General features: G+C 41.4%; 1 long non-coding RNA gene across 3 annotated transcripts in view; it reads left to right on the forward strand.

Moving 5' to 3' along the window:
* Positions 1 to 2,762: 2,762 nt before the first annotated feature.
* Positions 2,763 to 27,557, forward strand: part of LOC123002294 (uncharacterized) — a 60,789-nt gene continuing 35,994 nt past the window's right edge. Inside the window, exons 1-2 of one of the 3 annotated variants that reach the window (XR_007188355.2) lie at positions 2,806 to 3,150; positions 21,378 to 21,449. This is a non-coding gene — a long non-coding RNA (uncharacterized LOC123002294). Of the gene's footprint in view, positions 3,151 to 21,377; positions 21,450 to 27,557 lie in introns of all 3 variants that reach the window. The other 2 variants (XR_006412055.3, XR_006412056.3) reach the window with 2 other exon arrangements.

The raw sequence follows: 27,557 nt of genomic DNA on the forward strand, positions 1-27,557 counted from the left end.
GTTTCTGTCCCTCTAAAATTCATATGTTAAAATTCGCACTCCCAAAGGTGATGGTATTTGTAGGTGGGGCATTTGGGCAGCGATTAGGTCCCAGGGTGGAGCCCTCAGGAATGAGATTAGTGCTCTTTTAAACAAAATCCCATAGAAGTCCCTAGCCCTTCCACCGGGTGAGGATGCAGCCAGAGGTCAGCAGTCCACAACCCAGAAGAGGGCCCCCTTCCAACCATGCTGGCACCCTCGTCTAGGACTTCCAGACTCCAGAATTGTGAGAAATCGATGTCTGTTGTTTATAAGCTCCCCAGTCTGTGGCATTCTGTTATAGCAGCCTGATTGGCTTAAGACAGCCTCCTTGACCTCACATGCCTGTCAAACTTCTGTCCCACTTCTCTGGTTCCCTTTATGGGGAAACTCAAAAGAGCTGTCTCTTCTTCCTGTCTCCACTGTCCTCCTGCTGTTCTCTCTCACACCCACTTCGGGCAGGCTTTGACCTTACTCCTCCACTGAAAGTGTTCTTTCACACATGACCTCTATATTATCCTATCCAAGGGCAATCTCAGTCCTTAGACTATTTGCAATCTTCCTTATAATAATACATAATAAATATCAATTCCATTCTTCCAGTTGCTCTAGTCAGAAATCTTGGAGTCCTCTCTGACTCCTTTCTTTTCCTACAGCTAGTCCATCAACAAATCCAATGGGCTGTACCAGCATAATATATCCAGAAGCTTAGCACTTATCGCCATCTTCAGGGCTGTACCCCAGCACAGCTACCATCGTCTTTCACCTGGATTATTGCAAAGGTCTTCTAACTAAGCCCCTGCTTCTATTTTTGCTGCCCATAACAATTTATTTTATATATATACACATATATACACACACACATAACACATATATTACATATATACACATACACATACATGCATGTGCATATTAAGTTTGTGTATGCGCATGTATATGCATATGTTATATATGTGTTTAAATATATGTATATATGTTCTATTATATATATGTAATCATGATTAATATATTAAGACCATGAAATATGGGTATAGAAATAGATATATGGATGGATGAATGGAGCAGAATATATATATATATACACTTGGGGACCACATAATCATGTTACATTAAAAATCCCACTGGTATTTTGATGTCAACTACATCAAATATCTTTCCTGTCCAGGATTATGACACATCTCTCTTTGGTTGTTTTTCTGTAAATTTCTTCATACAGGTATTTGGGTTTATTCCTGGGCATTTTCTATTTTGCTTTTATTGTTATTTTGCTTAATTTTTTGTTGGACAATTGTTATTTGCTATTGTAGAAGGGACCTTCTTATCATTTACACATTATAAATTGTCATGGCCAATGTAAAGGAAAGTTCTGAGTTTTGTTTATTGACATTTTATCTGGCCACTTTAATGAATGCCCTTACTTTTTTAGTATTTTTTTAGTTAGGGGTTTTATGTAGAGATAAAATATTATTTTCAAAGTATTATACTTTTGTCTTTTTCTTACCAACATTTACACATCTTTACTTTTTCTAAAATCACCTTATTCCATTGGTTGGTATTCCTAGTGTACTTTGGGAGCCATCTTGGAATTCTGCCTGTCATACTCCTGATACCTTATTATTTGTGTTATAGTTTTATTGGGGGCATGTTTATAAAGTAAAGAAGATACCTATAATTATTTTTCATCAAAAAAGGATATCAAATTTTATCAGCACTATTTTAGCACCTATTGAGATAATCCTGGTGTTCATTTCCTTTAATATGTTAATGTAGTAGATTCTATCAACACATTTCTTTTTTTAAAGACTTATTTATTATTTGACAGAAAGAGAGAGAGCATGGGGGGAGGGGCAGAGGGAGAGGGAAAGAGAGAATCTCAAGCAGACTCCCTGCTGAGTGCAGAGCCTGATGTGGGGCTCAATCTCACGACCCTGAGATCATGACCTGAGCTGAAATCAAGGGTCAGACGCCTAACTGACTGAGCCACCCAGGCACCCCTATCAATACATTTCTTAATGTTAAACTAACTTCTCATTCTTTGGATAAATCCCGTGTATTAATTAGGAGCTACTTTTGGCTGCTAATGATAAATTGAAGAGTGGCTTAAATCAGTGAGCAGTTAATTCTCTCACATTAGGGTAGTCCAGAACTGGTCTGGAGACTGTACCCAGTTATCAAGGAGCCAGACTCCTTTCTTCTGCCTCCCCGTTCTTCACCTGCAGTTCCATTCTTCACTTTGCCTCATTATCCGAGATGGCTGTGGGTACTCCAGCTAACACATCTGTGCTCCAGGCAGGAGACATGGTGAGTGCATCAGGCAGCGTCCTGGCAAGACCTGGTGTAACGGTGTGAATTCGATGATGGACTCTTCATAACAGTGTGGGAAGGGGGAAAGGAAATAAACAAGGAATGGTAAGGAACCCAGGGGTTAGCAACAGCAGAGAGCCCTTAGGAGTTGTAAGCTTGAAGAGGTGAGGGGAGGAAATAGTTGCAGGAATCCAGAGAGAGCTGCAACTATACTTGTAAGGGGGGGCTACCTGTCCAGAGCTGTGGCCTTAGGTAGAGGGAAGCAGCCACTGTCAGTGTATGGCCTGACAGCAAGGGAGCCCAGAGAATAAATATACTGATTTCTCCGCCCTCCAGACTCCACCTCCTGCTGGTGCCTCTCACTGGCCAAACCCAGCTAGAATCTAGAGGGCAAGGATCCTTGCTGATGGCTTCCATCCAGGTCAGCTTGCTGGGCCGTAGAGCTGAGTGGGTGGAGTGGGAAAGGGCAGAGGGTGGCTCTGCAGAGAAGACGGCATGGGGGGGGGGAATGAAAGGAATCAGGCCAGCTGCCTGTCCCCACTGTAAGGGCTGTCATGGAATCCTACCCAGAAATTTCACCATCTTCTTTGCCAGGGCTGAGTTATATCATCCCATAAATCTATAGGTGATATTGGGAAATGTAGGTGGTGTGTGTTTGTTTGTTTTCAGCTGGGCACATTCCCCACCAAATAAAATTAAGCTGCTGTTACAAAGGAAGAGGAGAATGGATAATGAGTAGACAACTGACTGTTTGCTACAGCCTATTTGATCCTGCTGCTGTGATCAGTTGCTAATATATTATTTAGGATTTGGGATCTATTTTCCAAGGTAAGATTGCCTATAGTTTTTTCCTTTGGTGTTAAACCTGTTGTTTGTGGAACTCAATGTAGTATAGCCTTGTAGAACACGAAAGTAAACTCTCCATGCCATCATATGCTGTAAAACAACTTGCATTACATATGAAATTTCTTGATTTTCAAAATTATTGGGATATGCCTGTATATTCTCTCGTAAGGTATAAACTCTCCTCAGTAACTAGTTATATCCCCTTTCTTATTCCTAATTTGTTTAGATGTGTCTTCTTTCTTGTCTTGGCATAGTTTCAAAGATTTGTTGCTGTTATTTATGTTTCTTTTAGTTTTATTGATTAAGCCTAATTTTTATATTTTATTAATGTGTGCTTTGCCTTTAGTAATTACTTCTTTCACTTTCTTTGAGATTACTTTGCTGTGCTTTCCTTATCATCTTGTGTAAAGACTTAGGCCATTTATTTTGAATATTTCGTGTTTTCTAATACATGGAGTGACATTTCACTGTGAGTTCTACACTGGATGCGTCTCACAGGTTTTGGTCGATAGCGTGCTTATGGTTGTTTATTTCTAAACAGTGTATAAATTTCGGTCATTAGTTTTCACTTTAACCCAACGATTATTTAGAAAAACATTACAATATTTTCGTTCATCCTTTTGTGGTCTATTTCAAATTTGAGTGAATGAGGTTAAAGAATTTGACCTGTGTGATCTCGTTTTTGAGAATTTATTTTCTTTGTGGCTTCATAGAGAGTTAATTATATTTTTGTTTGTTCCATCTGTTGATTTCTTAGATGGCTAAGTTCAAGTCTCCCAACAGGAGTGTAGACTGAATTTTCAGTTTATTTTTCCATTTATAATAATTTTTACATAATGTATTTCCAAACTGTGTTCCTAAATGTGTGGGAAACTCGATACAAAATGTCCATTTTGTCACTTTTAATGTTTCTCATCTTGAATTCTATCTTTTTCAGTATTAATACTGCTGCCTATGTTCTCCTTCTGTGAACGTGCACATGGAGCATGTTTTTACCTTTGTGTGTCATTTTAGTTTAGGTGCACCTCTCAGAAATAGTATGCAATTCGATTTGTTTTTTACACCCAATCTGGCCATTTCTGTCTTTAATAAAGGGATTTATTTGCAATTATTATGGTTACTGATCCATGCTATCTTGATTTGTTTTCTATTTACATAAGAATTTGTTATTGTTGTTCTAGCTTTTCTGTCTAGCCTCTGTTGCCTCGCATGTTTTCCTTAGTCTATGTGTTTTTTCCTGTAGTGGTTTTCAAGTTATACATCCCTACTTCTATTCCTATAACATGAACCCTTAAAGTCTGTCCACATATTTAATCTTATATTTGTAAAGTCAACATCTTAAAGTTAACACTAACAATGCTAATAGTAATAACTGACATTTATGGAGTGCCAGACACTGTTCCAAGCACTGTACAACTATTAATTAATTTCAGCTTCGCAGCACTTCATGAAGATGGTTTTAATTATTTCCATTATACAGATGAAAAAATCTGAGGCAAGGAGAGGTAAGTAAACTTTCCAAAGTCATACAGTGAGCAAACAGCAGAGGTTAGGACTTGACTCCGCCAATTGATCCTGCCGCCCATGTTCTAAACCACCACCGTGATCCAGCCTCTCTGCAGTGATAGAATCAGGCCAATGGCCTTTGAACTCTCACAAGAACTTTAGTGTGTGTTCACTGCCTGCTCTTGCCCTCCATGTTTCGATCATTTGATATTTAATTTCTTACTGTTCCCCTCCCCTGCCTTTCTAAAAATATTATTCATCACCTGCTCTTTGGACCGAAGTGTAACTTCTACAGACTACTTTGTCCACTTCCCTTTTGTGCATCTCACGTCATCTTTTGTTCTTATATTTATTATTTCATTTTTCTGAACTACAGCATCAAGAAATTCAAAGGTTTAGGGGCGCCAAGGTGGCTCAATCAGTCTGCCTTTGGCTCAGGACATGATCTCAGGGTCCTGGCATCAAGCCCCACGTCGGACTCCCTGCTCAGCGAGGAGTCTGCTTCTCCCTCTCCCTCTCCCTCTCCCTCTGACCCTCAGCCCTGCTCGTGCTCTCTCTCTCTCACTCTGCTCTCCCTCTCCCAAATAAATAAATAAAATCTTAAAAAGAAAAGAAATTCAAAGGTGTAAACAAAAAGAAAGAAATTCAAAGGTTTATAATCAAAGCATTATGAACTTTTGGGGCTCAAATATACCTGAAAATCACTTTATTTTACTTTTCTGCATGAGACCTTGTTTAGCTAAGAATAGGATTCAAGGTTCAAAATAATTCTCACTTTTACCATCTCATCTTATCCTCTTCTCACACCCAGTATAATTGATGAGAAGTCTGATGTGAATCTGATTCTTGTGCTTTTGTGTGTGATCTCTGGCAGCTATTAGGATTTTTTTCTTTATCTTTGGGGTCCTGAGATGTCACCATGATATCCATAAGTGAGTATCTTTTTCATCCATTCTCTGTGGCATTTGCATCTCTCAAGTGTCACGTGTTTCTTTAGCTCTGGGAAATTTTCTTCTATTATTGAATCTCTTCCCTCTATCATCTCTTTCAACTCTTTTTCTAGAACTCTGATTGGAAACAATTCCCCAGCTACTTGCCCTGACAGGTATCCTGGAGACTCTCCAGCTACTTGCATCTATTGTTTGTGAGTTTGAAGGGATCTCTTAGTTTCAGTCTGATCTGTTTTCTATCTTCCAGAGATTCCTTAACGTTTCTGGCCTCCCGATGGCAATCTTTCTTGTTTATCAGCACTACTTTACATTTATTACTTTCCTGTAAAACATATTTTAATGTATTTTCTAATGATGTTAGGCAGTGGGGTTGAAGATGTATGTTCTTAATCTGCTATTTTGAGCCAAGCCTCCACATTTATTTTTGTCTTATTGTACAGAGTATGATTTATGTTGCCTCACGAACTTTGGAGAACTAGGCAGGTTAAAAATAACGAATACATAAACATACATAAACATCGTAGAAGTTATTGCGATGTTACCTGTTCATTTTCATACAAGTATTTACCACAAACCCCTGCAACTCTGAAAGCTGTCAGTCATATGTTATCTTGCAGACAGTTTTGGGGGCTTACGTCCTAAACTGTCGGGTCTCCAGAGACAGAAATATGATGGTTTCTGCATGGCAAAAGATTATTTCAGATCTCTCAGGCTCACAAGTGGGAAGAAGAGGTAGACTGTAAGACTCACCCATCAAGGAACTACATCTGTTTGTTTCATTGCTCTATTACTTGTGCCTGAGCCATATTTGTTGTTCAATAAATGAAGGGAAAAGAGAACTTGTTGCCCAGCGAGAAGGTGTCAGTTATGCCCTCACACTTCTCTTTTCCTGTTCTTATATGAATGCCAGAATGAGATTTTGACCCGTGGCACCCTGTGGATACAATCTCAAAGGCAGCCATGTGTGAATTCTTTCAGCAGTAGTCCAGAATCCTTCCTCTATCTTTTAGCAAAAAACAAGAGCTAACATTCACTTGGTGCTTATTCCGTGACACTCTTCCAGGCGCTTTATATGTGTAAGCTCATTTTACCTTTACAACAGCTCTCTGAAGTAGGTGCTTTGGTTATCTCCAGTTCACAGATGAGAACCCTGAAGCTCAGGGGCATTAAGTTGCCCATGGTCACATAACTGTGGGGGTAGAGCCACGATTTGTCCTGAGGCAATTGGATTCTGAAGGGGAGCAGAATGTACCAACCCCAAATCTGCCTTTTTGGCATATTGATTATTTTGAGCTGGTTATTTTTTATTTTTTTTAAAGAGCAGATGTGGTGAGGTTCTGAAAACCAGGTACAAGTTACCTTGTTGTAAGAACCATTGACATTTAAAAAGAGAAATCAAGATTTGTAAGGGTGTCTCCCCTGTACCAGGAAGGGGGGGTTGCTCTAAATCACTGGAAACTATCATCCGTGGAGAAGACAGTGACTTAAATCTGCATAACAACCTCTCCCTTATTACTGTGCTTTTCCTGATCACCTCTCGTAACTGACTCCGCACCCCCCTAAAATCTTCTTTTGTCTTTAGCTGAGGATGGTATTTAAGGTGGTGGCTTTGGCCATTTTGGAGAGTTATTCACTTTTCTTGTGTCTCTCACATGGATACAGGAGGTAAGCATGTTATTACACTTTGTTTGATTTTCTCCTGTTAATCTGACTCATGTCAATTTAATTCTTATACCAACCAAAAGAATCTTGAAAAATAAATAAAAAACTTCCTTCCCCAACAATTCCGCGTGCTGAACCTCTGGCACATCGCCTCCATGTCCGATATTTTCTGTTGGCCTTTCTCTATTTTCTCTTTAAAAATGTCTTGAAGCCTTTGTTCGGATCATTGCACCTGATTCCAGAGTCTCTTGGGACATGGCTTGTAGGTGCTCAACCTGGTCTTTTATTAGCCAGTTCCATAAAGTCAAGACACTGAGTCAGATCGGAGTCAACGCACTCGGGCCCAATGCAGTGTTCCTTCAAACAAAGATGTCTTGCATGAAGTATTATGTAAATCTGGTTGTAAAGTCTCCTCATAAAAATCTGGAATGGATAGAAACAATTTCTGATGTTAATATTATTAGTAAGGAAATAGTCATTTAATCAATGTTGTACTGTCCTTTAGAAATTATGATGCCTCTATCTATTGATTTATGGACCACACAGTTGTGCATAAACTATTTTTTAACTCTATCACACACCTCATAAAATGAGCAGGACCAATTCACAAATGATGTAACAGTCTCTCTCCTCCCAAAGGAGATTTTTCCTTCCTGCCTGACAGACCCAGTGCCTTAAACCCAGCAGCCCGTCTCCGATGCATTCATTTTTGGCTGTGTCATTTTTCAGAGTCGTACTCATAACTTTTAACCATATTTATAAGGAGTGAGGTATTATACTAAACCAATGGATTGATGCAGTATTTGGATTTAAAATGTTCCATTTTTTACTCCATTTTGCCATGTTTCAGCCAAGTATCCATGTATCTGTGGAATGCAGTTTAGATTTTTCTTTGCTGCTTGCTGATTTTCTGCTAGTTTATTTTTCCTTTACCTTTTGTGACGTTGCCTTCTGTCTGGACATTTTTAACTCTTGAGAACTAGAATAACATAGGCTATAAGAAGCAGCGGGGAATCTGACAGCTGATGAATCAGGTGGCCGTGTTCAAAGACAATCCATTAGGAGATTGCACAGTATGCGTGGTGGGAGTTTGAGGAGGAGGACAGAGTCCCCTATAAATAAGGATATCGTTTTGGCCAATATTTGATAGAGGAACCACTAACTTTATGCTTTAATGATCTGGAAAGGGCTGTTCCTGTGCACCCTGATATTTATAGACTGGAAACTGGGGAGGGAAATGTGTCTTGCCTGGAAAAGGTTAAAACAGATTTGTAACCAAAGAGATGTTTCTAAGGGGGCTCCTTTGAGACTTAAATAAGCTAAAAACCTACCCTTCACTTAGATGGATTGAGTCCAGGTTTTCCCTTTCAAAAAAAGAATTGAAATTGGAGACCCCACCTCGAATAGCAAAGGTCTCTTATATTGAGCCCTGTGTATGTGGGATCAAGTTTCTCTTTTTCCAAACAGGATTGAATTGGAAACCAGCCTAAACTGATCTCCCACCTTACCCACCCCACCCCCAACCTGGAACTGAACCCAAAGAATCATTTTAAAGTCTCAAATCCCAAGTGTAACTAAATTACAATAGCCCTCCCCCCACCAAAAAAGTGAGATATTTCTAATACTCTTAAAAACCGAGCCAGCTCAAACTGGCTTGGAGCTACATTTGTTAGACCTAAATACATGGAGAATAACAGCAACAACTCAAAGGAAAACTTTACATGTGGGCTCCTGGGGTGTGTGGCTTTCATCTATGTTGAGCTGACTAAAAACAATCCCATTGTAGAATAAATAGCAAACTTATTCTGCAGCAGGGGGGAAGGACGACCTACTCTAAATGGAATCTACACATCCTTTGTGTGTGTATACGTGTGTGTGTTGGGGGTGATGTGTGTTGCGGGGGTGACACATGCAGAAGGAGGATAGTGTGATTTGTGTTAAATCTCTTGCAATCACGTTCAAGTTGACAACAAGATAACATATCACTTAAGAGCCTTTAATTTCAGCAGAAGCTAATTATACAGTGGATTGTCTAGGGCCACTCTGTCGTTATCACATCTTCCCGCTGAAAACTCTGCAATTTAAACCCTTCCCACCAACACAAAGACTGCAATCTATAGAGTACTCACCGCTGTGCACAAAACCACTCCGGTTAGAAATTTCCTGAGGGACACCCTCTGCTACCCTGTGCCCCCCCCCCACACACATATACAACAGACATCATGGTTACTGCCTCATGTTGCCGGCATCTGGAAGGCACATGAACATTCCCTAAGATGAAACAAGCCTTGGGGTTTGGGTGCGATAAGTGAATCGCTAAGTGAGTTTGCCTGTTCAATCCAAGTAACTAAGATGTAGATGCAATAAATACATTTGTCTGCCAAGGCAGACTCTGGGCTCTGATACCCGCTGCTCTCGGTGACTTCAGGGTGGCTATGTGTGCTCTTGAAAACAGTAATCTGTTCCTGTTTCTGATTTTTATTAATCTGCCTTCAAAAGCTTGAATTTCTTATTCAGGACCTAGAAGTCTTAACAAGGGAAATACGGAAGGGGGTGGAAATAGGAATGCATGCTTCTGCTGCACAGAACAAAAGAATTCAGGTGAAAATGAGCAAAACTAGAATCCCATCTGAAAGTAGAATTTGCAACACTAGGTAGCAGCTGCCTATGAATGTCTGTGGGGAATTTATTTTTTTCCAAGTTACAAATTAAAAGGGGTTCTTTGGCTAAAGAAAGATTTGGGGGAAAACAAACTCGAACTGCCATAAATCTGAGACAAAAATATTCGGAGTGGTAATGAGAGACATTTGGAAGTAATAGCATCGTACGCCTCTCCTGAGTGATTGCTTGATTTTAAGGAAGCGATTTTTCCCCCCTCAAAAAACAAAACAAAACAAAAACCTTTTGAACTTTCAGAACTCCATTCATTCATGTTGATCTAATTTTTCAAGGCTAAAAAGGCTGTCTGGGTGAAATTGACACTCGTTTCTAGGCATACATTACATGTCATAACCAGATTACCTTTTTCCTGATCCCTCTCCACTGTTTCTTCCTCACTGATGAGTCATTACATTGTGGGTTGCCACCTCAGGTCACCCGAGAAGGTCTCCATACATCATCATGGCTGGAATCTGTCACTTTTGACTGGCCCTTGTTTTGAAGCCTGCGATCTGGTGTTAGGGAAGTCGGTACCCATTGACCTTTCTGGTGTAACTCCTGGCATAGACTGCTTGTTTAGCTTTTGGAGCCTTTAGGTTGATTAGACAGAGTGATTAAATCTCCCGGATATGTTCACTTACATTGAATGTTCTTGGACATTAATTTTAATGCTCTCTAAATGACTTGGCTTGATAAGGTGTTAAGTGACCTAAATGGATAGAAAACAGCTCAGGGACCTCAAAAAGGCTTCCCCCCAACTTGGGTGGGGGGGGGTTCTGAACCAGAGAACTTATGGGAAAAGTCATCCTCGGGGAGTTCTCCGTCTTTTCTTACGTCTCACTGTCAGGAGGCTCCCGGTTACTTGGTTGACAGGAAGATTGTGAGTGAGGGGCGGCACAATGTGGAAGGGCAAACAGGCCAAACGTGCAAGCTTCAATCAGAGTGCCTCCCTCAGAAATCCTCCAGAGAAACGTTTCACTTCTGAAGATAAGTCTGGTTTAACTACTAAAAAACGAAAGCAATTCTCCCGAAGCAAAGCCATAGCCATAGCCATAGCCATACAGGGCTATTCTTTTCCATGGCCAACCCCAAAGAAAGCCACAGACAATTTTTGACCTCCAAAAATGGCATGGTTTCTGTGACTTGCCTTTCAGAATCAAGTATTTCTTATTCAGCTCGCATCTCTGGGCCAGTCGTACCTGCAAATCACATCTCAAGATGAAAATGTCAATTGACCCTTAATAATTGGCATTAGGGAAAAAATGATTTCTAATCTGTGGTAGGTCTGCTGCCTGTAGTCCTCGTTAGAGGGCCATCAATACATATTAAAATGCATGTTAAAATCAAGATCATCAGAAAAATATTTTAATTCTTCTTTAATGACAGTTGAATCATTGTCACATATGATCAAGTAATGAGGGCTATGTGATTCAGCTAATGACATCTTCACTAATTTGAAAATCTTACAAAAGAATTCCCAGCTAATTATGATGGGCTTGCTTTCTCTTGATAAGTAAGACTGTTTTCAAAAAAGTTAATAGAGAAATCCTATTTTAAAACCACAATCTGTTTGACTTTAAGTGCATTTTAAGGTTTCTAAAATCTATATTAAATAAAATGACATTTGGAGGACAGCTCATTGGGTACCCACTTGGGGCAGATACTAGAGATACCAACATGAACAAGGCAGGGAATTATGGAGACCAGTGCGGGTAACAGGCAGGTATGCAAATAGCAGTGCATCTTGCAAACTCCAAAGGATACGTGCATTCAGGGAAGGCACACAAAGTGTTACAGGAGGAGAGGGGAAGCCGCTCCTGCCATAGTAGAGGTGACGTTAGAGGCTGGTATGGACCTGAATAAGATGGCAGGGAGCCGAAAGGATAGGAAAGGAAGTTACCGGAGGGACCAATTTGAACAAAAGCCTGAAGGCGTGAGAGCTGGTGATAGATGTAATGGAAGGGGGAGTAGTCCAGTATAACTCAAACTTCAAGGGGGTGCTGTGATATGAGGCTGGATAAGTGGTTTGCAGGCTAGTTTTAGGACAACTTTGGACGTCCAGCTGAAGTGAGAGTTGAATATAACTCTTCCAGCCCCCAAAACATGCAGTCAAATTGTTCACCCTCCAGTCAAGGAGTGTGATGGGCCCAGTAGACCAGGCCCGAGAATGTCTGTGAGGGGAGAGGGAAGGAAGGAGGGAAGGAAGGTGGGTGGAGTGAGGGGAGTCTGGCAGGAGGGCTAGGTGGTTGGGGTTTTCTAGTGTTTTCTTTTTTTTAAATACGAGTAGATACGTCACTAAGATAAGCTTCTACTGTAGGTGGAACGTGGGAAAGATTGAAATTATTATTACTTTATTGTTACTTTTTGAGAAAAAGTGAGACAAAAGAAACTGGCAACTAAATTTTTTCATAGCGTATGGTCAGCACCAAGACTCATTCATCCATCTGGGAGATGAATGCCTTTCACGTGTCAGGCACTGGGTTAAAAGCTGAAGATACAGAGGTGAATAATAAAGCTATGTCCCTACTCTTCAAGGGGGTCACAGAGTGTGAGACCAAGAGATAAATAATCCTTCCCCATGCAAAGGAGTCAGTGCTGGACTCTGGGTCAGGTAAAGGTGGCAACAAGGAGGGGAAAGATCAAGTTTTCTTAGGTGGGTCTGGGAAAGCTTCCCAAAGGGATAGAAGTCTGAGCTGGATCTTGTCCTTATAAAGAGGAATGGTTTGCCAGGGACACCAGAGTTTATAGAGAAACCTCCAAGCTGCCTGACTGGAAAGCCCAGAGTGGCCATCCCTGAAGAGTAAGGACCACAGGTAGTAGGGAGAGGACAGGGGCCAGTGCCTATAGGAGCCTTGAGGTGGGATGGGCCCAAAGACGAGATGGAATTGGTTGGGGGAAAGGCTGGGCATTGTAAAAAGGAAGCCAGAAAGCAGAGAACGTATCTGTCCTTTCTTCTGAGGGCAAGAAGCATCCTACCAGATATTACTGAGTGCTTTTGTTGAAGGCTCAGAGCACAGGATCATGAAAGCCACGGTTATTTGTTTTTCTTTTTCTTTTTTTTTAAATAGTGGTAAAATACAGATAACATGAAACTAACCATCTCAACCATTTTTGAGTGTACACTTCAGTGGCATTAAGTACATTCACGGTGCTGTGCAGCCAACCACTAGACAGCCCCATAAGTCCTTTCATCTTGCAGAACTGAAAGTCTGTCCCCATTAAACACTAACTCCCCAGGCTCCCCTTCCCCCAACCCCTGCCAACCAGCATCATGCTTTCTGTCTTTATGATTTTGACTATTCGAAGTACCTCACATAAGTAGAACCATATAATATTTGTCTTTCTGTGACTGGTTTATTTCACTTAGCATAATGTCTTCCGTGTTCATCTTTGTAGCATATTGTGCAATTTTCTTCTTCTTAAAGGTTGAATAATATTGCATTGTATGTATGTTCCACATTTTGCTTATCCATCCATTGGTCGATGGACATTTGTGTTTCCTCCCCGTTTTAGCTATTGTGAATAATGTTGCTATGAAACGGGGCATACAAATGCCTTTTCAAGACTCTGTTTTAAATTCTTTGGATTATATGCCCAGCAGTGGAATTGCTGGGTCATATGGTAATTACATTTTTAATTTTTTTGGAACCTCCATACTGTTTTCCATAGCACCTGTACCATTTTACATTGCCACTGACAGGGCACAAGGGTTCCAATTTCTCTGCATCTGTGCCAACACTTGTTGTTTTCTGCTTTTTGGATAGTAGCCATCCTAATGGATATGAGGTGGCATCTCATTGTACTTCTGATTTGCATTTCCCTGGTGACTAGTGATATTGAGCATCTTTTCATGTTACTAGCTGTTTGTATATCTTTTTTGGAGAAGTGTCTATTCTAGTCTTTTGCCCATTGTTGAACGAGGTGGTTTGGGTTTTTGTGGTTGAGTTTTAGGGGCTCTCTATGTATTCTAGACATTAATTTTTTATCATATATATGACTTGCAAATCTTCTCTCCGATTCTGTGGGTTGCTTTTTTACCCTATGGATAGTGTCTTTTGATGCACAAAATTTAAAAAGTTTCATGAAGCCCAACTTGTCTATTTAGACAAGTAACCTGTGTCTTTGGTAGCACAGCCAAGAAGTCATCGCATAATCCAATATCGCAAAGCTTTTGTCCTATGTTTTCTTCTAAGAATTTTATTGTCTTAGGTCTTACATTTAGGTCCTCGATCCATTTTGAGTTAATTTTTGTGTATGGTGTTAGGTAAGGGTCCAACTTCATTCTTTGGCATGTGGATAGTCAGTTTTCCCTGCACCGTTTGCTGAAAAAGAAAGCCAAGATTAGAGATATTAATTTTAAAAATGGGTTGAACCAATCACTACCCCACTGCTTCTAAGTGTTCTTTAGAAGAACAGAAAAGATAACCCATTTCCCAACGCCTCATAATACATATGACTAAAAGGAGATGGCCATAACAAGACCCGAGCAACTCACAAAAATGATATGAAAAGGACATTCTGAACATGACACTCTACTCTTTTTTAGTTCACGCATCACAGCCCTTGGACCCTCTGTGTTCTGTTTTCCCCACCCTGCTCCTGCAGCCCTCCCCATGGGGAACTGCCATTGGTTTCTGTTCAATGTTTGCCTGCAGTCCTAACTAATTGCAAGTGGCGGAGCCAAGATGGGGCCTGGATTGCCCAGAAACGTGTTGGTTATTTGATGAAGCAGGTAGAATTAACTCTTGAGCATCTGTAGCCTGGTCCTCAGGGATGTTTATAGGAACTGGCCTTGTGTCTGTCGGTGAGGACAGCCACAAGGCTTCACCTCTTGCAGCCACTGCTATTGACAAAGATTAAAGCTAGGGTGGCAATTAAAGTAGCTTACAGCTCTAGTGAAGGCGACTTTCAGGGGTTAGAGCTGAGACCCGTTGAAATAAAGGGAGGTAATCTCCAAGATGTCAAACAAGCCCACGTGTGCAGGAAGGGTCACCGTGCTGTTTTTACAGGTGTCACCCTGGAGACACTGTCCTCAAATAACAATGTTCGTGAAATAGAATTAAAACTGTTTTTGGCAATTAATAAGGATAATTGCTCACTGAATAAAATATACAAACCAGTTGTTATAGTGCAGTGTCAACTTCCGAATTGAACAACTCTCTACTCAATCAAAACACTTGATATGCTTTAAATAAACAGTAAAGAAATAGGTTGCTCACAAAACATGCTCTTTGTGGTGAATAAAGGTAACTATAGCCAATCCCTTTAGGAGCACATGTGCCTTGAGTTTAGGATTATGCTGCATCACCTAAACTCACCAATAATAATGATGGCAAAATAGTAGCCCCTATTCATTGAGCACCTACTAAGTTTATATAATTAAATGTAAACGTGGGGCACCTGGGTGACTCAGTCGGTTGGGTGTCTGACTCTTGGTTTTGGCTCAGGTCATGATCTCATGTGTTGTAGGATCGAGCCCCCCGTTGGACCCCCTGCTCAGCATGGGGTCTGCTTGAAGATTCTCTCCCTTTGCCCTGCCCCCTACTCATGCTTTCTCTTTCTCAAATAAATAAATCTTTTAAAAAAATGTACATGCAGTTTCACTTAATTATCACAATAGCCTTTCAAAGTAGACATTATTTTTTTTCCATTTTCCAGTGTGTCCAGTTCTCACTCTACTCTCCCAGGCTGCCATGTTATTTGTTCTCTTGTCTCAGGGTGGCTAGAAAGAGACCAGCCTAACAGTTAAGAACCTTATGTTCACTTCGTACTCACTGTGCTGTGTCTTGCCTCCCATACTGATGGCCTTCTAGAAGTTTCACCCCTTCTTGATCTGTCTTTTGGCAAAATTAATTTTCCCTGGAGGAAAGAGTAGTGGTTAGAAGAGGGCATGAGGAAGACTTTTGGGATCCAGGTAATATTCTGTTTCTTGACCTGGATGGAGTTCCATGGGTGTGTTCACTTTAAAAACTCATTGTTTTATACTTCTCTGTATGTATACTGTACTTTAAAAAAAATCCTACCCTGTTTGCCCCTGATCTGTCTCTATTATTTATTCCCACTTTGAATCAATCATTCAGTCTCCTGGTAACTGGCCAGGTAACTGTCCCATGACAAAGTGGCAGGAGGCTAGATGGAATTAAGGGGTAGCATGCTACATGGCTAAGCGGTCCATGTGTAGATCAGTCTGGAACCTTTGATCTGTTGAGCACTGTACTCTCCAGCTGATGGAGTTAAATTAGCCAGTTAGCACAAAGTGGCCCCATCACAAATTGTTTTTTTGCATCAAATCCAAGATTGGTTCTTATCCCTGGGTATGCTCTGGTCAGACCTATGAGCAAAGCCTTATCATTTGCGTGAAGCTACTTCTGAAAAAGAAAAGTGGCTCTTTGAAATACTTTTGAGCCCATCCCACTTAGAAAAGTTCAGAAAACCATCTACTCCATTGCTTTACCCTGGGACAGAAGTCAGGTTAGGTTTGGTGGCAGGGATGGGGGTGTTTATATCCTCATTCTCCATTTGCCAAAGTGGGTGGAGAATTACGATAAATTCCTCCGGCCCCAGGGAGCGCCCGGCGCATGAGAGAAAGAATGGTAGTGAGTGATCCTCTGATGTTTGTTGAACACTTCATGTGGACCTAGTGAATGTATTTTCCTCTTAATCCCGGCTAAGGAAAGACAGGATTGCAGATCCATTTCACAGATCAGGAAAATAAAGACAAGAGTGGGAAAGTGGTTTGCCAAGAACATATAAGTTGAAGGTGACAGAACACAGATTAAAATGTATCCTTTCCGGGGCGCCTGGGTGGCACAGCGGTTAATCGTCTGCCTTCGGCTCAGGGCGTGATCCCGGCATTACGGGATCGAGTCCCACATCAGGCTCTTCCGCTATGAGCCTGCTTCTTCCTCTCCCACTCCCCCTGCTTGTGTTCCCTCTCTTGCCGGCTGTCTCTCTCTGTCGAATAAATAAATAAAATCTTTAAAAAAAAATGTATCCTTTCCACTATCCTACAGTATGTATACACCCAAATCACTTAGAAGGAGGAGATGGGTAGATGAATTGAGTCAAACAACTCATTCTCATCCAGATGAAAACTTGTCTTTCTCTGTCAATAAGAAATTTCAACCACGTTTTTTTTCCTATTGACAAGCAGGAGTTATAAAGACTTGGAACTGGAGGAACAAATCTGGGTTTGACTCCTGATGCTACCACAAACTGTGCGACCTTGTCATTTATAATCCTAAGCCTTAGTTTATCTGTAAAATAGGGATAGCAAAGCCTCCCTGTGTCACAGGGTTAAGATCACATGAACTACGATATATGACACTATTTGGAAATAAAAGATGCCGTTACATGTATAAGGAGGAATTATCTGCATACAGGCTAAACAGTGACAAAGCATGAAAGAGGCAAAGAGCAAGTATTTTGCAGGCCCCGAGAGGGAGCAATCACCCGTGGCTGTGGGAACACAGAAGGCTGCATGGGGGGATTGACCTGGGAACTGAGTCTTGACAGATGAGTAAGATTTCGGGGCGTCTGGGTGGCTCAGTTAAGCATCTGACTCTTGATTTTTGGCTCAGGACATGATCTCAGGGTCGTGAGATGGAGCCCTGCATTGGGCTCTGTGTTGAGCGTGGGGCCTGCTTGAGAATCTCTCTCTCCCTCTCCCTCTGCACCTCCCCCTGCTCTCTCACTCTTCCCCTAAAAACTTTTTAAAAAAATTTTTAAAAAAATAAAGGAAAGATGAGAAAGATTTGGACATGTAGGCATGGGGTAGGGGCAGGATGTGAATGATGGAAGGAGTAGCTTAAGCAAGAGCCAAGGCTTGGAAAGTCTGTCATATGGGGGAGCAGCAAGTAGTTTAGTTTGGATGGAAGAGAGGATACAGGAAGAGGAGTAGTAACAAAATATTGGTATGGAAATGTGGTCCTGGTGAGTCTTTTAGACTCTCATGGAGGATGACTTTGAATGCCAGGGCAAGGAAGCAGGACTTCCATCTGCAAGCAAATTGAAACCTTTCAAGGTTTTGCAGTGGAAGTGGTGAGTAAAGAGGCATGAGATAGGGCTGTGTTCCAGGATAGGTGCTCAGCCACAGTGTGTGGGGTGGATTGGCACAGGTGCGTTCATTGGGTGGAATGGTGTATGTGTGTCCAACACCCAGCAGTAGACCCTCAGAGAGATCATGACTGTATCCTGTAGGGGACAAAAGCAGGCCACCCCAAGTTGGGCCACTTGGCATGAAGATTATTTTGAGTTAAAGCACTCAAAACCCAGCAGATTCAGGAAAATCTCTTGACCTCCCCCTCAACTGCCTGACTGCACCAGGAAGAGAGCTGTTAACAGAGATTCCTGTTTACCTAAGAAACTTTTTTGCTTAATAGGGCACCTTTGTTTTCCAAACATCTCCTCCTACCTTCTTGCTTAGTTGTCTTTCTCCCCTTTGTATCTGCAGACCCCTACCCTTCTCCTGAGCTCCCATAAGCATCATGTTGCTTCACTGTCTTTGGAATTCCATGTCTGTGTGGATTCCCTGTACATATGCTATTAAATTTGATTTCCTCCTATTAATCAGTCTCATGTCAATTAGATTCTTAGTCCGGCCAGAAGGACCCTGAAGGGCAGAGGAAATTCCTGCTCCCCAACAGTCCCAATAAGAGGTAATGAGGCGCTGTGGGGGCAGCCACAGGGAGGACACAACAGACGGGAGAATCTATAATACAAAGAAATAACAGGACAGACCCAATGATAAGAGGCAGAGAACAGAGGATAGGAAGGAGCCCAAATGGCTCAAAGCCTAGGGCCAGAGGAGCAGGCAGGGGGGTGATGAGGCAGTTTTCGATACACAAGGAACTTGAGCTCCACTGCTAGTGTCTGGCGTGTTGAACCACCCAAGGCTGGACCCCTGGGTAAATCTGCTTCCGCTCTTACATAGTGACAGACAGGCGGAAGGTCATTCAAGCTTGGGTTGAATAAAACCTCTGGTAAGAACAGCTTTTCCATTTTATTGTTGCTAATAATGTAGTCTCAACTCTATCTATATAAAGAGCTCCAATAATATATTTACCGTCTTACAAATCCCAAACTGTAGCCCCGATCAAATCGTAACACGCACACACAGCCCACTGCTCTCTGGGGTTTAATATGCTGCGAACACGTTTCTGCATCTTTAAATGAACATAACACATTTGCTCAGACCTCTGGCCTTGTCTTGGTCCCATTGTTAATATGATAGACCCAGCCAAATGCTATCAGAAAAGTATGATTTATACATCAAAGATATTGTCAGGAATGGTTGAGGAAAAAAATGCGTGAAGGAAAGGGGCATTTCATTTGGCTTCATGTAACTCTTTAAAACCAGTGCGAGTAGCAAGATGACTGTGTTCTTCAATGAACCTTTGATAAGACATTAGGAGGCTGACATGGGCTCTCTTGATGGGCCATTACTACCTGCCTTGGATGCCAAGTACTTTCATCCACCGCAGAGGTATATTAATGAGGCAGGAAAGGCGTATCTGGGAAATGAAATCATCATCTAAGCATGGCTTTTCTTCCTTGTTAATCATCCCTTCTTTCTTTTTTCTCCTTTCCATTTCAAAAGTTGGTCTGGGCAGAGGGAAGCCTGCTGGAGTTTTAGGAATAAGACACACACGCTATCGGCTCCCACCGGGTTTCCCTGACTTTTTTTAAACACACGCGGGGTGCCGGCATTTTGATGTTTGCTCTTGGGTGGCTTTTCCCATGTCTTTCCTCCCTCTGACTTCTCCTTTTTCTGGGCTTCAAAGACGTAAATGAGGAGTCAGTGGCCACAGTTAGCAGTCGGAGTAGAAACAATGGCTTTTCAAAGGGGTGCCACGGCGGTGGAGGTTTGGAAGGTGGCTCGAGTGGGTTTCGGGGAGCGCGGAGAGTTCAGCCGCGCATGCCGAGCTGCTTAGTTCAACGGAGCTTGGCTAGCACCCTGGAGACTTTCAGCTCCGAGCTTCCGCATTCATTTCATTTGAAAGAGGGCGAGAGAAGCATCGGGAGCATTCCTCAGATGCAAGTCGCCAGGAAGCCCGCCTGTCCCCTGCACGGAAGCCTGTGTTAATCCATACGAAATCGATTTATGTCACTGCCAGTTATGTGCTCGTGTGGAGACGAGAGCAGCCCCATCGAGATGAAGGGCCGCTCTTTATGCCGCCTTCGCGTTTGTGTGAAGAACTTAGCCGACAGAATTGCCCTGGGCTTCTCCCCCGCTCCCTCTTCTGGGAGAGACAGATTTCGGGTGCGTTAAAGAATAGTGTTTGCTTAATGATGCACTTAATGAAAGTCCTTGATCAATGATAATTTGTGGGCTTCTAGTAGGGGAGGCTTGAAAAGCACAACCATTTAGCTAGTAACTATTTTCTCAGGCAAAAAGGGGGGAAAGCACTGCTTCGGGTCTAGCAGGCTGCAAGACTATGACAAAGATATGAGCAGATAAATGCTAGATAGACAAAAGCTACAGATGAGGGTGGGAGAGGGGGTGTAAACCAAGGTGATAATTGGTGAAGAGGGGATGAAAAACCATGAGAGTGAGTGATGTGTAAACAGGTTAAATGAAATAAGAGATGAAATAAAGAGTGGATTGGGCAGCAAGGGCATCCTTGCTGAAATCAACAAGTTGGGAGACCAAAAAGGAAAAAACACAACATGGAGATCAAAACCAAAATTAAATCATCTGTAAAGCAAGACAGCAAAACAAGGTAAACAGTTGTTAAGTAATCAGCCACTTGGCATACAGCAGGCAGTAAATCACTCAGTAATTCAGTCAGGGAGGGGAGCCCTTACAGCAAGGGGAGAGCCCTGCACTAGAACCCCCTCCCTGCAACATGATAGACAGGGACCTGGAGGAAGGAGAAGGGGACTCACACCCAGCACACAACCCAGCAGGGGCTCTCTGGGGTACATGAACTTTGCGTTCTGCAGTTTCCAATATAAAATCAACGTTTCCTCCCTTTTTGAAATATTCAATTATAATATGAAGAGTGCCTTTTCAAATTCCATAGAATCTGACACACCCTTACCTTGGGGAATGTAGCCCCCCTCTCCCACTGAGAGTCACTGACCTAGTGTATCTTGAAATAAATAGTAAGAGCCAATTAACACGAATCTTTAAAGGCAGATTCTTAGAGCTATTAATATCCTTAGTCTAAAGGTACTAATACCCTTAGTTTAAAGATGGAGAAACTGAGGCCCAGCGGGGGAAAGGATTTGTCTAAAGTCATACTTGGAGTTAAAGGCTGAGTCAGGTTTGGTATATAATATCTCTTGAGCCCTGTTTTGCTGCTATTTCTGCTTGCTTTCAGTAATTTCTAATTCACCTTGGGCTGGGCTGAAATACACTTGCGCTTGATCTGGAAATAAGAATTTTGTTGTCTGTATTCTAAAGGAATGTGTCTCATCTGTCTACTTCAGGAGCTGGGGAGAAACACAGGAGCTGGTCCTAGCACCTAGCACAGAAACTGGCACATTCTACGAGTGCAGAAGGTATTTATCCAGTAAATAAATTAGTGAATAAATACAAAAGCAATCATGGGAAAGCTGCCTAGTATAGGTTCCAAGGGCAGACCTCCCCAAGATGGGCCACTTGGGCATGAAAATTATTTTGAGTTAAAAGCAATAAAAACCCAGCAGATTTAAGGAAAGCTCTTTGCCTCCCTTCGATTGTCTAAATTTATGTTGGAAGGGAGAGACTGCACCAGGAAGACAGCTATTAACAGATTCTTCTTTACCTAAGAAACTTATCTCCATAACAGAGCAACCTTTATTTTCTGAACAGCTCCTCTCAATTTTCTGGTAATGGTCTTCCTCCCCCGTTGCATCCTCAGACCCTTAGCCCTCTCCTTAGCTCAGGATGTCATATAAGTCTCCTGTTGCCTAACTGTCTTTGAAATTTCAAGTCTGTGTGGGTTCCCCATGCGTAGGAAATAAAATTTCATTTTCTCTTGTTAATCTGCCTCATGTTAATTTGATACTTAGTCCAGCTAGAAGGACTTTGAAGAACAGAGGAAATATCTTCCTCCCCGACACTAGTTTAGCCCTTAGCCCATGATGCCCGCTTTCTTCTGTGAGCCTCAGTTTCCTAATTTGTTCAAGAAGAGCAATGATGTTTTGTGTCTCAAGCAGCCAAGATTTGTATGGATCAAATGCATATAAAAGTGATTTGTAAACAGGAAACACGGATATTAAACGGAAGAGTTCTGGGAATTTGTTTAACAAGAAGCCCAGAGAACAGAGATAAATAAAGCCCTCCCCAAAATGGAATTATACAACTCCTTTCCCCACTGTGAGTTCCCCTCAAGCAAAATTCTAGTGTCGATAGCTTTATCTCTGTATACTTGACCAGAGACAAATCTCCATATGAGAAAATGTGAGTCATTCTTGGTAGGGGTAATTAGAGAGTGAGGGGACCCAGGTGGGAAACAGAGAGGAAAATGGAGTGGGTGTTCAAACAGGAGTGGACACTTTGGGGTCTAAAATGAAGCTGGAGATGAAAAGGAAACTGCAGCATGACAGTTAAAACTACAGCAAACCTTTCTAAAGTGCAAAGCAAAATTTTAAAGACACAGATTTAAAAATCACAACGCCTTGCTTCTTGATTACACCATGCATGATGTGATATTTACATAATAATTTTAAAAAACCAAACGTCAGTCTGCTTTAGAATAAAAAGCAAAAGGGGGAGAAAAGAGCCTTTGGGAAATTAAGCAAAATAAAAAGAACAGACAAACCTGATTACCTGTAACTAAATTGGAATAAGATTAGAACAGGTTATTTTTCTTCCTTTAGCTCAGACATATTTATTGAATTACACACATACCTATATTAACACAGTAGTGTGTGGCATTTACAATTCATGCATACAATAATTATGGCTTGGTTCTCTATGAAAGAGGTGATAGATTTGCACATATAGAAACAAGGAACGTTGATTTGATAAAGAAGGGAACGGAAGTTAACATGTGCTTTGTGGTGGGTGTCTGGGAGCTTGGGAGAGACCCAGGAGGAGTTAACCACAGGACTGCAATATAGGAAAGTTCTTGAATGGAAAAGCAGACATACAAAAATAAAATTGTCTTCTTCTCCATATCATGTGTAACAAAGAAAAACAAATGTAAAAGCCTCTCATTGGCAATGCTGGGAGAGAGATCCAGGGAACTTCCTAGTTAGCAAAGGTTGGTATATGTAAATGAATTGGACAGTTTTCATGTCTCTCATTTGTGATGCATAAACACTCTTTGAAATCTTTATTCAGTGATCTGTCTTAACTGCTTTATTTTTGTGAAAATAGAAAGTATTGTTAAGGGGTTTTAATCGCTACCTTGGTCTATCAAGATTATTTTGGCCTAAGGTCTGTCAATTGTCAACCTCAGAAGAAAAATAACCCACCATAATTAACTGTTGATCAAGAAAAGTCTGATCAAGGAAAGGTAGATAAATCAATGCTAAAGCATGATTAGGATTGGACATAGTTTGTACCTTATTAATAGTTTGGAATTGGTTGACAGCGAAGTGAGGGTTTTTGAAGTAAGCCTTGAAGAGAAACAATTATATAAACAGCCCGTTGAATGACCTTTCATTTTAAGAAGAGGACCATTATTCTGAGGAGAGTTATTTGTCCTTTTGTTCAAATCAGTGAATTTTCAGGAAGTTCCTGGGGGGGGTATATATACTTTCATCTTCCTGGATTAGAATTTCATGGAATGGCAAGATCATGATCTTAATCCAATTAAGCTGTGTGCCAAATTGGTGGTAACTTGACCATTTTTTTTTTCCTTCTGTATCTCCATTCCTGAGCCCATGGTAGCCTGGGACCCAAAAAGGGCTCCAGGAGAAAACTTCTGGTTCTGGCTCAAGAAATGGAAATCAACTATGTCACTCCATTTGGGCTTGCTGTCTTCTTACTAGCTAAGTCTATGAAAGTCTGATGAGCCAGCCTGGCAGCGGCCACCATGCTATTGCTCAGGGAATGCTTGACGCTCACTGGAAATTGTTTAGGCCAGAAGGAAAATGTAAAGCTTTTTAAAAGCATTTAAAGGAAAAAACCTATCAACCAAGAATTCTGGGGGGGGGGATATGATACCAGAAGAAAACCTGGAACATTAGGAATGAAAGAAGAACAATGTAAAGAGTAAATATCTGGGTAATTATGATAGATTATTCTCATCTTGAGTTCTTAAAGCATATTTGAAAGTGGAAATCAAAAGTTATGACATTGTCTGATTGGGTTTTAATGAACAAAGGTGTAATACATAACACAATTACAACATAAAATGGGGGAAGGTAAAGGAACTGATGGAGTGGTAAGGTTTCTATACTCCTTTGAGGTGGTAATACATTTATTCTAAGTAGACTGCTAAATATGTACATTGTGATTGCTAGAACAACAAATAATAAAAAGTAACTCGTCAAAGATATATAACCAAAACCACAAGAGATAAATTAATATGCATTACTAATGTTCAAATAACCATAAAGAAGGCAGAAGAGTGGCAACATATTAATGAAAAATAGAGAAAACAAATAATAAATAGTAGTTCCAAATTCAAATCTATCAGCAGTTACATTAGAGGTACATGGTTTAAACATATGAGTTAAAAGATAGAGATTGCCAGAATTCATTCAAAAACCCACAGGACCCAATTATAGGCTGTATACAAGAAACTCACTTTAAACATAATGGTATAGCTAGATAAAACGTAAAAGGATGGAGGGGCACCTGGCTGGCTCAGTTGGTAGAGCACACAACTCTTGATCTTGGGGCCATAAGTTCAAGCCCCAAGTTCGGTGTAGAACTTACTTAAAAAGAAAAAAGTGAAAGGATATAAAAAGATACACTGTCAGTCATCAACCCAATGAAAGCTGGAGTGGACAAATGAATTTCACTCAAATTAGAGTTCAGAACAAGGAAGATTATTGGGGTGAAGAGGGCCATTATATAATGGTAAAGGGTCAATTCACCAAGAAGAAATAATAATTCAAAATATGTATGAACCAACAGCAGATATTTATAATATATGAAACAAAAACTGACAGGACTAAAAAGAAAAGTAGAAAAATTCCGAAGTATAATCAGAGACTTCAACACTCTTCTCTCAGTAATTGATAGAATTAGTAAACCAAAAAAGTCTAGGATATAGAAGAATGAATAATACCATCAACCAAGAGGAATTAATCAACATTTATGGAACACTAACAACAGCGGAAGAAATATTCTTTTCAAGTGCATGTGGAACATTCACTGAAATAAAGTTAAATCCTTGTTTGTTTGGTTGGAGTTCAGAGAGGGAAGAAGAATGACAGGAGTTAAGACTGGAGAGAAAGGCAGGGACCCGATCATGCTGGGTTTTATGAAGCCATGTTAAAGATTTTGCATTGTTTTAAGACCCATAAGAAGTCATTGAAGTGGTTTTTTTAAAAAATATATTTATTTATTTATTTGAGAGAGAGAGATAGAGAGAGAGAGCATGCATGAGTCGGGGGAGGGGCAGAGGGAGAGAGAGAATCTCAAGAAGACTCCATGCCAAGCATGGAGCCCCACGTGGGCCTGACCCCACAACCTTGAGCCAAAACCAAGAGGTAGACGCTTAACTGACTGAGCCACCCAGGCACCCCTCATTGAAGTGCTTTAAATTGGGTTGTGGGGGGAAGGTGTGTGACACAAGAGGTGTGTTTAGAAATACCCACTCTAGCTGCAGTGTGAAGACGACATCAGAGGAGAGTCAATGTGGATGCAAGGAGGTCAGTTGGGAGGCTGTTGTGCTAGATAGGTCCCTTTGGGGTCCCCACTGGCATGCAAGATGAGTCTATTCAGGGTTGTCAGCTGCTCTACACTAGCCTTCAGGACAAACTTCACAAAGTCATCTAGCATGGGTTAAGGAATGGGCTTTGTTAAAGAAAATACGAAGTTACAGGGCCAGGATAGCCAGGGAAAAAGGCTTGGACCTTCCATTCTCCCGTCTGATGGAGAGGCGAGCCGAGGGCCAGCACACTACTGGGTCTCAGTAAGGAGAACATACGTCCCTTGTAGTCCTGCCTTTTATCGCACAAACATGAAGAGGATTCCTATCAATGGGGGACGACACGAGCTGCCGAGCAACAGCCAGTTTGGATTTGGGGTGCCAGTGATTTACAGGGATTCTCTGGGAATGCCAGCTGCCCAAGGAATGTTACAGTCTCCACTCTTGGGGTGAATAAGGCATCAGTCTCATGGGAACTTGCACTTGAGTGCAGCCTCTTCCCTTCTAGGAGATGGGGGACCCCTCAGCCCTAGCCAGCTCATTCTTCAGGTGACCCACCGTGAACGGCCAAGGTCAGAGTCTGGTAGTTCTGCTCACGGCACTGCAGAAACTGGTACAGTAGCCTAGACCAGGGGCTGGCAAACTCTTTCTGTTAAGGGCCAAATAGGAAAGAGTTTTGGTGTCTGTCACAACTATAGAACTCTACTCTTGTAGCACAAAAGCAGCCATAGATAATATGTAAACAAGACATAAACAAACGGGTGTATCTTTGTTCCAATAAAACTGAATACAAAAATAGGTAGTGGGGCCAGATTGGCCCCTGGGCGTAGTTTGCTAATCCCTGGTCTAGGCAAAAGATGATGGCTCCGATTTACTTCTGACAAAGGTACAAAGACAATTCAATAGAGGAAGGATTGCCTGGTCCACAAATGGTGCGAGAGCAGTTGGACAGCCATCCACAGGCAAGACAGTAAACTTTGACCTAAACTTCATGCTTTCTACAAAGATTAACTGAAAATATATCATAGAAACAAATGTAAAACCTAAAACAGCAAAACTTCTTTTAAAAAAGATTTATTTATTTATTTATTTGAGAGAGGGAGAGAGGAGAGAGAGAGCAGGGGTAGGGGCAGAGGGAGAGGGAGAGAGAATCTGGAAGCAGACTCCCCACTGAGAGTAGAGTCAGATGCGGGGCACAACCTCAGGACCCGAGATCGTGACCTGAGATGAAATCAAGAAATGTAAATGTAAATGAAAACCACAGTGAAATACCATTACAAACCTTTTAAATGGCTAAAATAAAAAATATTGACAGTACGAAGTGCTGGTGAGAATGCAGAGCGACTGGAATTCTTACACATTGCTGGTAGGAGTGCAACACGGTAGAGCCACTCTGAAAAACAGGCAATTTCTTATAAAGTTAAACACATACTCACTCTATGATTCAGCAATCACCCTCTCCCAGAGAAATGAAAAGTCGTGATCATGCAAAACACTGTAGGCGACTGTCTGTGGGTCTATTCATAATCACCTGAGTCATAGTTGGAAACATAATCAAACTAGAAACCGCTCAAACGTCCTTCAAAGGGTGATTGGCTGAACAAATTGTGGTACATCCGTACAATGGATTATCACAAAGCCATAAAAAGGGACGCTCTATTGATAGACGCAGCAATCTGCATGAATCTCAAAAGCATGCTGAGTGAGAGAAGCCAATTTCAAAAGGTCATATACTGCATGATTCCATTTATATGACGACCTTGAAAAGATCAAACTGTAGTGATGGAGAATAGATCCGTGGTTGCAGGGCTCGGTGGGGGAAGTGTCATTATAAAGGAATGGGAGTAGTTTTATG

The sequence above is a fragment of the Ursus arctos genome, chromosome X, assembly GCF_023065955.2.
Source record: "Ursus arctos isolate Adak ecotype North America chromosome X, UrsArc2.0, whole genome shotgun sequence".
NCBI classification, from domain to species: domain Eukaryota; kingdom Metazoa; phylum Chordata; class Mammalia; order Carnivora; family Ursidae; genus Ursus; species Ursus arctos.